This window comes from Odontomachus brunneus, unplaced genomic scaffold (genome assembly GCF_010583005.1).
Source record: "Odontomachus brunneus isolate Ranch 3 - 2012 unplaced genomic scaffold, Obru_v1 Obru_scaffold_024, whole genome shotgun sequence".
NCBI classification, from domain to species: Eukaryota; Metazoa; Arthropoda; class Insecta; order Hymenoptera; family Formicidae; genus Odontomachus; species Odontomachus brunneus.
The window spans coordinates 1065124-1079111 of NW_022639474.1; the positions used below are offsets into that span (position 1 = coordinate 1065124).

The 13988-nt window shown below is 38.0% G+C and overlaps 1 protein-coding gene across 6 annotated transcripts in view; it reads left to right on the top strand.

The window, feature by feature from the left end:
• Nucleotides 1-13988, top strand: part of LOC116842322 (disintegrin and metalloproteinase domain-containing protein 10) — a 179202-nt gene that overhangs the window by 139026 nt on the left and 26188 nt on the right. The window lies entirely within an intron of this gene.

A 13988-nucleotide genomic window follows, 5' to 3' on the forward strand; every position in this document is an offset into this window, starting at 1 on the left:
CCCCCCCAATCACTAGACATTTGGTCGACTCTTTCAGCGCGAGAAAAACAGAAAATATTCGCGCCATCTTCATAAAAGAATTATACACCAGTTGACACGATGCATACATGTATGATGTGTGCACACTGCAGATCCAGGTGCGTTATTTTTAAGCGTGTAATTCGACTGAAGCTCTTTTTAAGCGTTTCGTACGTTTCTTACCGTTTTAAGTTATGATATATTTAATTCGTTTAAAACGTGCAATTTATAATTTAATACGTTTAAACACTTAAATGACGTAACTTAAAACGATAAAAAGAATGGTGAAAAACAGGTAAAAGGAGATTCAGTCAAGATATCGCATTTGAGTTTGCAGTGCACGTATTCTCTCGAAATAAATCAGTAAACATGCTTCTGATTGAATCAATAAAGGAAGCATCTCATCGATAATGAGTGAATATTTATTAATTTTCAGTGAAAACATTCCCACTTTACTGCTTTACCTGATAGATCTCACTGCAAAATCTTTAGTATTCGTCATGTGCTGTACTAAATCCAACTTTCCGTGTTTGTGGCGATAGAATTAATGGCTTCCTTGCGATTTGCGATGATACTATGTTTGCAAATTGCACCAATAATAGGAACAATCGCTATTAAGATATTATTAATTAGTCCCAAGTCGAAAACTTGATCCTATGTTAAACTTATTTTACAACGCAATAGAAGCTAAGTTAGCAAAATAGGTTTATTTCTCATGATATAATTTACTCCTACTTTGATTCTGATGATGTCCGAAATTTCGCTTTTCACGCTTTCTTTAGCGTCAAAATAGATGTTAAATGGAATAGTGAGACTGAAAGTAGGATTAAAATTTCTACTCGAATAAGTTAAATGGAATCAAAAGAGATTGATGTAGGTTTTACAGTATTAAAATAAGTGTTGAACGGAATAGTGAGACTAAAAGTAGAATAAAAATTTCAATTCCTTTCGCAAGATTTTACTGATTGCGGTGCTATAATTGCAACTGAACCACCAGTGTAGCATTTCAATGAAGAATACGCGGATTGTATTTCAGAGAAGTAGGTGTGCGTGCACGTGCACATGCATATACATGCACGAGATCTCCAATGTCTCTAGTTGCAGTTAATCTCAATCGCCGGCGCGAGCGAAAGAGGCGGCATTAATCGCCGGTTCTCGAATTTCGCTCGCGCGAAAGTATTACTCCCCGCGGCCTCTCTCTGTGTGTGTGTGTGTGTGTGTGTGTGTGTGTGTGTGTGTGTGTGTGTGTGTGTGTGTGTGTGTGTGTGTGTGTGTGTGTGTGTGTGTGTGTGTGTGTGTGTGTGTGTGTGTGTGTGTGTGTGTGTGTGTGTGTGTGTGTGTGTGTGTGTGTGTGTGTGTGTGTGTGTGTGTCGAGGAGCGCGCGAACAGTCGGCTAAATAGTTAAATTAGATAATGGAGGTAGACAGGGTCGGCGCGTGAAATTGGGTCAATTGATTCCTCCTCCACACCGTCGTTGGCCACCGTCTCTCAGCTAACACCCGGATAGGTCTATCAAATCCGCCGGCCGATGGCGATCGTTCGTTCTTCGCGGTATCGGAATCGCTTTAATAGCAGAGCAAACGAACTTCGTATATACAGATGGAGCCATTAAGAATTTAGCTCCTCGGGATTTAACGGCACGTCTCAAGATTCCGTCACACGCGCGACGCAGCTGTAAGAATATCGATTCATTCCCGGAGACCGAGTCGACCGCGAGAACGCGTTTTTTTCATGAATCTTCCGTTAGTCGCGGGACTTTGTTCGGAACAAAAGTGCGGAAACCTCATTTTATTAATTAAAAGGAAACCACAACACTTTCAAGTTGTTTCATTCTTCATCCAGAAAAATATTATCTCGTTCTTAGCGGGATCCTCTTATATATGGTCTCAAGAGGATTCTTCCAAGTCCAAAATGGAAATATTCTAACACCCCAAAAAAAAACTCTAGTTAAGCAAGATGCTGCTTCCTGTAATTTCATATTCTACACGGCTTAACGTTTTTAATCAAGTATATAGTCATTTTAATCATATTACTATATAATTCACACAAGATTACAAATATCTTGTCGTTATTTTTACTGCAATATTTTTTCCATATGAGCAAATACTTTTATCAAATATTTCTCTTATAATGAGGAGAAATAATATTATGGTTAGAAGAATATTTTTCTTTTGGTTTTAGAACCCTTCTTGAATCCTTCTTGAAGTCATATATAAGAAGAATCCGCTAAGGATAAGATTCTATTTTTCTGGATGTTCACAATTTTAGGTAGTTATTTTTAGGTAGGAAGATAGGACAAATATGGCTCTTCACAAGTCGAAGTTTTAGTCTTACTTTCGATCTGAACTTTTCAACGTATGTTCTAAAGACTCAGTGTATCTAATACACGCTGATTCTGAATGATCAGTATCTAATGCATGCGGAAACTGAAGTATTATACAGAGCGTCTCTAAATGATAGAAAACACACAAAATGCCACTTGTAGGTTCTAAAGAGGACTTAGTAAAGTTAAATAGAATCAAAAGAGATTGATACAAGCTCCAGAGTATCAAAGTAAGCCTTAGACGGAGTATTGAGGTCAAAATTAAGATCAAAATTATGCCTCGAATTATTACTTTAACTCCTACTTTGTGTCGCAAAATACAAATCGCTTATTGTCTACTACTACTGGAAGCCCGAGTCGAAATTTTAGCCCTACTTTCGATCTGAGCTTTTTAACGTCTGTATATACTGAAGAATCAGAATAATGTGTGTAATACTCATAAAAACTGAAATTCTATTTAACATCTTTAGATGGCAGAGAACGCACAAAATATCATTTTTGATTTTTAAAAAAATCTCAGTTAGTGCAAACAAATAGGAACCAATTAAAAATTAGATGATCAGAAACGATATCTCTGTTTTGAAAACTAATATTTCTGTTGTCGCAACCGAAAATATTTGTCTGAAAATTCAGCGATTTTAGAACTCTGTTTAAACAACTGAGAACAATTGACTATACAGCAGCCTCACAAAGGAATTTTTGTGTTCTTACAACCGAGTTTTCGTCTGATCTCTGAACAACCGAAAATTCGGTTGCACCAACAAAATTGTTTTTTCCGTGTGGGTTCTAAAAAAGGCAAAGTTAGTAGATTAAGTAGAATCAAAAGAGGTTGATATAGACTTCAGAATATCAAAGTGGGCGTTAAACAGAACCGAGGTCAGAGGAAGGATGAAAATTTCGACCCGGTAGGTTAAACAGACTTCCCACACATTTTCCGGCCGTTCTCGATCAAGTTGGGCTGCGATCGTATCCGCGTTTCCGAGTTTCTCGAATCGGCACGTACAGTTTGTTACTTGTATTAGTAAATAAGCTGAAATTCAGTCGTTCGTGACTACGTGTCTGTTAATCATAGTACGTTCCGTGCGATTCCAGTCACGTATCGATTAAAACGGGTATTTGCGTACGTTCCACGTAATTAAGATTTACCGTAACTCATCGCGTGCGTCGCGAGTATCAGCTACGCATAATTTCCGCTGCGTTCGGAGAAATAATGATGTGCTCATGGGTCACCCTCTCCTTCCTTCATTATCTCCGTCAAACGTCTCCCTGCCCTTCGACGCGATGGAATCCTCCACTCTGCCTTCGCCAAATATGCCATCTATCGTTCGGTTATCGCGCAGTACGTTCGTGACGATATAGCGCGAGTATAATAATGACAAATCCCGTCATTCGTTCTACTTTCCGCGCTACGTATCCGCCCTACCGTAAATTCCGCGCGTTCATGCGCTCAGGTCAAATCCCTTCCTTATCCAGCCGCGGCGGCGTTAAATTCTTGACGATGCGAATTTTAAGAGCGCACGGACGTCCTCCATTTTACTTACACAAGATCCTCTTACGACGGGAATCAACACGTAGATCAGGGAGAACGCGCGCGCAGCGGCGCCGGCAGAACTGCAAGGAGAAAAGACATTCCACGGGCTCCCCTCGTGGGGCTGATCGAATGTGTACCAAGTCAACCCCATTTTCACCCCTCGAGTCACGAGGTGGTAAATCCTCGGTCCCCTGGGCGAACTTCGGTAAACATCGACGTTAACTTGGGAGGAGAGAGGAGAAGGTGAACCCGCGGGAGTGAGCGAATGAGAGATAACGCGAAACCCTTGCCAGCTCTCTCTCTCTCTCTCTCTCTCTCTCTCTCTCCCTTTATCGATGGCAGATCTGGGAATTAACGTGACCAAATGCGTTGGGATATGTATCGAGACCCTCCTATATCGCGCAGCTTTCGCAAAAACATTCCCCGTCGTTTTTACGCCGGTCTGGAACGAATGGTCTCGAATCACGGCTACGGTGACAATAACGATAACGAACTTTCCGCGGAACGAAGCGTTCTTGCGATTAGTCCGATGTGCTCTATGCAAGATCGCCGTGTCTGAAAATAATGTAACACCGTATTTCAGCGGTAACTACTGTACGTCCCTTAAGGCTCTCGTGCCTTCGCCGCGGTCACTTTGATTAATGACGTCAGAACTGAAGAGACGAGTGTTTCAAAATTCTTGTGGAATACGTCGAGATCAAAGGGCACGTCCATAGAGCGACACTTAGGGTCGACTAAGAGCACATTTGTGCAATATTTCGAAAATCAAATCGCCTCGGCGCGACAATTTGAAATGTCTCATAAAAATTTTTGAAACATTTACTTAAAAAAACTGATCTTTAAATACAAATATTGAAACTTTCAACATAGAACATGTATTTATATGTAATATATGTGTATAATTTTTATGTTAAAAGTTTAAGTGTTCGTATTTGAAGACCAAAACAATAAGAAAATGTCCAGGATTAGTGTTCGAGCATTGGTATTTTTCCCCGCGCATTTATAAGGAAAGAGAAAAAAAATGGGATTCCACTCTTCTTCATAAAAATGTCACTCGGGACCGTTGTTTCTCCTTGTTCTTTTGTTTGGTTTGACTAAAATGGAGTTGTGTTCATTTATCATACCGGGTAATAAATTTCCCCGTTCCGTATAGCCTGGATGATAACGGTGTAAGTTGAGAACCGCCGTAGCCACGAATTTCGCGTTGTGGATGACGTCGGCTAGTCGTGCTCCATAAACTAGTTCCATTAATTAGGCCTGGAACTTTTTACGAGCTTGTTACGTCCGATCGACGAATATTCCACCAAAGCGCCGCGGCATTCCTCCCGGCACAGGTGCCTGCGTAATCGCCGGACGTATAAATCACACTCGTCTCTCCGGCGAAGTCGCGAGAATGCGGGAGCAATCCATTTCCGTTTAACTTTAAAGATGTTGACGGCGCGCGCAATATCTCCGACGACGGTACTTGGTTGGCGCGTAGTCGTGCGCCGCGGCAGAGGCACGTAGCAAGTCGGGCGAATAAATCGGGCGGCGTAAACGTTTCATTACGCGGCAGCGCCCGAATTCCGTGCGACGGCAAAATAACGACGTCGAGCGTCATGTCATACATGTTTTACGTCATCGTTATTACTGCGGAGACAACGTATCGCGGTGTGCGCTCCATTTCCCCGAGGTGCGATCACGCGATTGTTATATTTAAATGCGCGAGCGAAGCGCGAGCTTTGGGGCGCCGATGTTCGTAAGCTTAGAAGTTGGTTAACTTCACTCGCGCCTGCTCCATTCGTCCGCCGTATTGTTCCGAACTATTTCGAGGATAACACTAATTACGAGGGCAACCGACCTGTCGCGTCGCGCAGTGCGGTATCTATTAGCAATTCCGACCCACGTCTTATGTCTGCCGCGAGAACTAAAGAGCTCCAAACTATGAGCTCCGTTTCGATTCAGTCCCTCCGACTGTGACCGTTTCTGGAGTTTGTAAATCATGAATTTCTCGCGCACGCATTCGTGGATTAATCCGTAGAGTACACATTCATATATACATACATACACAAATTCGATGTTGAACACAATATAAGTGAAATAATTCAGTTCCGCGCGACGATTTGTATGTATCTTGAAACCTGCACGAAGAAAATTTAAAAATAATTTAGAGAATTTGTATATATATACAGGGTGGCCCACGTAAAGTATTACAAGCTAATAACTTTAAACATATCCTATCAAAAAGTTGTTCATGAGAAAGTTTCATATATTCGAGGGGCTTTTCTAACGTAAACAAAAATCCACTTTGGTTCCCAATTGAAGAGGGGGCAGGGGGTAACTTCAAAGTTTCAAATGGGACCCCCTATACAATGTTATATATTTGGACGGGAAAAAACAAGTAAACTTTGTCTGAAACATTTTTTTTGGAAAATGCTCCTATCAAAAGTTATAAACATTTAAACTTTAATGTAGAGTAAATTGAAATTAATGATAAATTAAATAAAACTCATAGTTTTTCTGTTTTGTTTTATTTTATTAAATGTTCGAACTGCTGACCATTAACATCTAAACACTTATTAATTCTTTTTACAAAACTTTGCCTAACTCTAAACAACATTTCTGGGGGGGGTCACTTTAGTGCAAGCTGTACGTATTCTTCGTTTTAAGTCTTCTTTCGTCGTAAGCGGTCTAAAGTCTAAAGTCTAAAGTCTAGGTCTAAAGTCGTTTTCGTTGTATCACGAACACAACTTTGTGTCAATGGAGTTCATCATAAATGAAATGGTTAAAAATTTAAATGTTTATAACTTTTGATAGGAGCATTTTCCAAAGAAATGTTTCAGACAAAGTTTACTTGTTTTTCCCCGTAGAATCCAAATATGTAACATTGTAAAGGGGGTGCCATTTAAAACTTTGAAGTTACCCCTCGCCCCTCTTCAAGGGGGAACGGAAGTGGATTTTTGTTTACGTAATTAGAAAGGCCCCTCGAATATATGAAACTTTTCATGAACAACTTTTTGATAGGACAAATATATTTAGAGTTATTAGCTTGTAACACTTTACATGGGCCGCTTTGTATGTATAAGTTAGAGAACACTCAGAGAATTCCTTAAATTTCCAAAACAACTGAATCACTTTAATAATTTAAAAGTCATTATAAAATTTGTAAACGAGAGACAGATCGATATTCTACAGTAATTTATTATTTTTTCATTTCATACGTGTCATTTATATTTTAGTTCCTGAAATATAAATGTGCTGTGAAAAAATTTACTGTTTTTAATAAGATTTACTATTATTATGTTATTATTATTATTATGAATTATTATTATTAATATGTTTCTTAGCGAGGTAAACCTTACTGACAGTCTATCTAAAATTGAAAAGAATTTATATGAAAAAACTAATATTCTTTCAAACTCAGCAGAATGGGAGAAGGAAGGGGGAGGGGGAGGACAGTGCGTATGTGATGCTGGATACTGCTAATATTTTATCATCAACGTGTGTCACTTATATATTAATAAAATACGCGATGTAAATTACATTAAGTAAATATGAAAAGATATTTTGATGCAAATTTATATTTTCTCGGGAATCTGCGCGAATTTTATGTATTCATACGCGTTTCAAGTATTGTCTTATGCTAGATTTAATCTAGATGTTAATTAAGATTAATATTTCGTTGTGGATGATCACCTCGATCCCGCTCGAACGCGCGTACATAGAGAAATAATTTTATTGAGCAAACGATCTCTACACAATTTCATTGAATTCTAAATAATTCATTTGATATTGCGATAACACAAGCGACGTAATTAAATTTAATTTGATGCCATAGATAACTTAATTAAATTCCATTGAATACTACCTTGTGCACATTTCTCCTTTCTAAACGGATATTCTCTTTCAAACGTGTAGAATGTCTGGATTTAAATATCCGAGCTCTCGTGTGCAGATGTAGTATTCGTTAAACTGAGTAGAAAAATCATCCACGGTTTTGTAAAGTACCATAGCAATTATTGAGACATTGATGAAGGAAAATTGGCGAATAAGTGCTTGCGTGACGTAGTGGGATGTGCTTTGTAGACATGTCTTGGATTTGTTGACTGTTTTATCAACGGTAGAAATCGGATAATAACGAAGTAAGATAAAAGTACCTATATCTACATATTAATAATACTGATAACTAACTCTGAACATTCTTATCGCTCTGGTCCTTAAACACGAGTATTTAAATGTTCAGTGTAGAAGATAGGATGACGCAAAGTGGTCCATATCTCATGCATTGTTAGATTATGTCAAACCATCTACTATTTTGCAAACAACCATGAAATTCTGCGTTATTAATTAAAAAAGGCGAATTAATTAATTAAAGAATTGGCGAACGCGATCACGCACGATACGGCAGATAGCGTGACTAGCGAAATTGTGATAACAACCTGCAGTCGTGTGCTTGTAGATTAGATCATACCGAACAAAAAAGTCCTGTACCATTTTGCAAGAAACCACGTATACATTTTTGAGTTTATTAACTTTTTGTTATTAACTCAAAAAATTTGGTGAGAATGATTGCGCGCGATGATTGCGTGTGATAATTTAGAAAAACGGTATAAAGGTTTTTCTATTCATACCAAAAAAAGTATTTTGTTGTCGAAACAGAAATTTGGTACATTGAATCACAATTTAGTTAAAATCGGACCAACCTAATGTTTGATAGTCGTAATTGAAAAATTTAATCGCCGCTTGTAGGAGAGAGTGGGACACAGAGGACCGGGGAGACACAGAGGACCACCGCTTATAAAACGTAGATAAATAAACACTATCTCTTTGAAAATGAAGAAATTACAATAAATAAACAACCGCTAATAGTATAATGAGGGGCCATGGCTCATGGCCAGTAGGCCATGTAAACAAACCTTATAGAGAAAGTTATAACGAAAAAACTGCAAAAGGATCACTTTTGAAGGTACGCTTGTTAAAATGTAATATTAATATATTCGTATAAAGTAATGACATAGTATTATTATTGTGAAATCAAATTTCATAACGTATCCACAATACATTAAAGTTATGTGTATTTTATTGTAAAGTATGTGTTTGGGGCACAGAGGTCCGGGATCGTTGGGGGCATATATATATATGTATATATATATATATATATATATATATATATATTAATAATAATAAATAATAAATAATAATAAATTAATATATATAATAATTATGATAAATAAATACTTTTTCGTTATTATATAATGTAAATATATTATTCTTATTATGTACCTATTAATTAAAAATGAAGGAAGAAATGCCAATAAAATTGTTTTTTTTACTTCATATATTGCTTTTACACACACACACACACACACACACACACACACACACACACACACACACACACACACATATATGTATATATGTGTTATCTGAAAATGATAAACTTATTTTTATTATTTTGTTTCTACTTATATATATGATATGCGAAATATTATCATACATATATAGAAAATCATGGTCCTCTGCTCCCCTTGGAGCACAAAGGACCATTTTTCTTTCCAACAATTTTAATGTCTAAAATCTCTTACAGTTATTAAACTAACGCTTTGTTTGCGTATGTATAACCCTTGTAAGTATATGTTGAGCAACTTTGGGCCATTTCCTATAACTGATAAATTAATTTTATAATGTTATTAATCTTAGAATGTTAAGCAGTACCCCACTCTCCCCTACGTTTTGCTTTCTCATTAATACATCCTACTGGACACAAGTAAAACATGCTAACCAAATTGCATGTACCAAATATTTTAGTGTCAATTATAAAAATAATTTGTTCAGTGCAGTTTAACAATTTCTACCTGTACACGAGCACTCGGAACCAAACACTTTACATCATTTACGTGAATAATGATTGCCCAGACGTTCGTCCTCGAATCCGATTGGATGTTGTGTTTAGAGTTGGAGACTTCTATTATTATTATTATCACTCTTTCCTCTCATTTCCTCTTTATCGCGAGATATCGTTGCTGTTATCATCACGTTGCTCCGTGTATCTTTTGTCGTAATCATTTGTTTTTCGTTGCTGCAAACGCGATGCGCATGCGTGCCCGTAAGATTGATCGGGAACGGGCCATGTGTCCATCGTGTGTGCTCATAAACCATGCAACGAGAGATTCATCGGTCCGTGACGAGTTACGCCCCTCCCGCGTTGTTTCCTGTGGATGGTATGGTAGCAGCCACCGGAAACCAGTTCCTCTCCCTGATACCGTGGAAACAGGACGGGGGAGAGGGGGCGTAAAATGCTGGCCGATAGATCGACGCGAGACACGATTTGGCAGGAAGTAACCGAAGACGCATAAATTCGAATCCGTTGGCTTTTATTCGGTTTTTATGACCGGCTCCGCCGCCAGAATATGGAAATTGAGTTTTCCATGCTCTCCGTCCGGCTCCGTCGATGAAACGCTGGTGTCATTCGTGTCACTTTCAAGTAACATCCTAAGATTGTCACCGAGAGATTCGATGGACTGTTCCGAACAAGAAACTAGAGACAAAACGCACTCCAAGGAAAAAATATTCAAACATTTTTATATATTTTATTTCTTTTATTTCACTTATTTATTCACGTAAATTTCTTCATGAGATCTCAGTGTCTTTACGCGAAAAAAGGATTCCATTGACGCAGCTAATCATTTGCTGAAAATATATTTGTTGCTGCTCCAAAAAATATGCTGCTGTAACTAAAACTTCCGCCATTGTTCGCTACTACATTACGTAGCTACGGTTTCGTAGCTAAATGTGTGTCCACTGCACTGAAAAAAGAATGGTTGATCAACGAAATTAAAATTTGCTTAAAATAGAATCAACGAAATGTTTGATAATTGCAATAAAAAAATTTAATTGCTGCTAATTTGTTTTGCTTAATGACTAAATAAATATATTATTGAGAAAGTAAGGCAAAGCAGCGGCAATTAAATTTTTTTGCTGTAATTATCACATATTTGGTTGATTTCAAATTACACGCTTGTGCGTTTGCAAACAACACAGTTGGATTTGCAGTGCACACAGATTCTTGCTGTCAACTTCATTTCTGTGTAAATAATGTTATGTATCTCTTTCACGAATAATATGATAACGATTGCAGTAAAAAGCAAATGCAAGCTATTGATTACAGACAAGAGCTATTCAACGTGTCATGGCTTAATTCAGTCGCTCGTTTGTCAGACGCTTCAAGATTTCGGTCGTCATCCCGATTCTTGCGTTACGAAAAGATCAGATCGTGGCGCGATTTTGCCTCGCGCAACGGCCGACGACGAATGTGTGGATGACGACAGTAATCGCAGCATGGCTTTTTAGCAGCGCAACAAGAGTGCGGATTGAATGAGCTTAGAAATATTATCCTCTAAGATGGGAACGATAAAAGGTGGAAATTGAATTCCGCGCGCTCTCGGTTTAATTTCATTGTTGGCGTCGCGTGGACATCGTTCGCCGCTCTCAGGGAGCTGGTCATTTTAATTACCGCGCTATATACGCGGTGTACACAGTACAAAGGTGGAGTACGATGCAAGATCGCCACGGTGAGAGTGGGTAAACGGCGAATATGTGGATGACGACGAGGACGACGACGACGGTGGCGCTATTTCGCGGTAATACTCAGTCGCGCGTCGGGACGCCGAGGCAATTTCACTTGGAGGTTTTTCAAATCGCCGGGACTTTTCCTGCCCGGGACGTGCTATTGCGAGAGCGCGGGCAGAGTCGGGGAAGAGAAAAGGCGGAGGAGAGAGAGCGGGGAATGGAGGGGGGAAGGAGGAAGGCAATGTCGCGTCCGGAAATGAAATTCTTCCGAAACTGGTTGGAACAGCGGATCAAGCGGATCTGACCAGCTTGCGAAACTACCGTCGTCGTCACATTTCTCGCGAAAAGCAAACTCGACCGCGAAAGTATCGTTCTCGCCGCATCCGGTGTCCCGTGATTGCGATTTTGCCGTACTGGGAAATCCGTCGCAGCTTCCGGAGCGCGCGCGCCGTTCATTAGCGGGATTGAACATTAGCAGGAAGCAGGGTACGATTCCGCGTTCGTTGACGAAATTCTCGGATCTTCTTATCGCGACGATAAGCACTTTCGTGTCTCGATGTGGAAGTCCGTAATATCTCGTAGTGCACTCGTAAAATATAAAAGTACCAATCAACTATTTTGGACTTACATCTCTCAATCTTGAACATTCTTATTATTTTGAAAAAAAGTCTTTAAAAAAAAGTGTAAGTACTTATTTTAAAACTAAGACTATGATAACACTCTAATTCTTGCATATTTTTACTTCACTATCTTTGATTTTAAAATCCTATTTTTCTTTTTATTTATGATAGTGTTAAACACAAGAGAAAAAAAAGCAAATCACACATAAATAAATAAAGCCATAGTTTATATATTCTTAAATTAAAACATTTTCTTTTAAAATAATTTTTCTTTAAACAACAATTTTTCTATAAAAAAGTTTTTTTCCTGTTTTCAGAAATTTAAAAAAATCGGTTTTTTTTTTAAACTATAGTTAAGTCAAATCAATCGATATTTTTTTCCACTAAACTGCGAAACATTGCTGGCAACCTTGTCTTTCATGCTTCGTAGGCAGGATTTTTATCTTATTACCAGTTGTAGTGATAAATACCAGGGAATTCTCGTATCTGTAGTCTCTCCTCTTCTAAATTTATTAATGCACTTGTCATAAAAGCAAACTATATAAAAAATGCTCGTATATTATTATTATGTAAGAGAAATAAAAAATTGTTATTATGCGGAATATAGTTTGCATCAAAGGTAATAGACAGCATATCGAGCAATTGTTTCTCTGAGATGATATTTTGATTTTTTCAAAATGGTCCATTAGAAAAGAACCAAGTCTTTCCGACCACATGTCTATCCTTCTAAGAACGATAATGAATAGAGGAAAAAAATTGTTTTATGCAATTAGAATTAATTCGAGATTCAAAAAGTCAAAGGCCTAAACAACACGAATGTCCAAGATTAGATGTGTGTGTCCGGGAATTGGTACTTTTATCTCAGTGTTTGAGAGAGAGAGAGAGATATGATCCAGTTTTCCGTCACTGTACAACGTGTACATATATCTTGCGGCTGTACGCGAACGCACACTTACGTGTAAATATAACCGAGAGATCCTGTCCTGATTACGCTCAACTTCACCTTAATAGCGACGATCTAGAGAGTCTAATACAAGCGCGACACAGAGCCGTTGGGTATTTACGCCCACGGAGCGTCGAACGAAGAGCACAATGACACGTGCACTGACCCGTTTGCCTCAATAGCTCGCGTTTCATACGCGTCACCTTGGGATTTAATTTCGTTCAGGCGTAGACGCGACGATGGTCCCTCGCGGTTGCTTGCAGTCGTCGCATGCGATCGCGACGGCGCACAGTGTGATATTTTCGCAATCTAGGTGGACAAAATGAAAATTTTTTATTAAATCATAAAATTAATAAAACATTAAATTTTAATTGTAAATAGATCATATTTAAAGGCCCCATAATTATTTTTAAAGAAAATAAGAGGAACATATAATAAATGGATTTGAAACTTCTGCTGTTTGGGTCGCAAGAAAACAAACACCTATGAAAGCGCGTCATTCATTTCAACTTCATTTACCGATAGCATTGTGACTGTACTGTAAAATAATATTAGTATGATATTATTGCATTCTTAACTTATCAAGATACACTTACATATTTTTATATATTTTCTAATGCTAATTTATTAACTCTCTAAATTCTTTTAAAGTTTAAAACTAACATGTATTACTCTCTTTATTGTCACATTATAAATATGTTTATAACATATTATACCGCATTATACCGTGTTGGGACAAATTTTACGTTAAACCTGATTCCTTAAGCTGTACAAATCGCGAAACTTTTGTTGCGCATATTTGCGAATTCAATTAATATAAATTAATGAACAATTAGTAAAATGTATCATAGATATACGTGGATTTCACTACACGGAACGGAGATACGGATTGTAATATACAATCCGTTAATTAGTTTACATTTTAGAAAACTTAGTGGGTTAATAAATTACTATTAAATTTTTTAAAAATATATATTGTGACGTGGCAGCCGTGGAGGCGCCCGT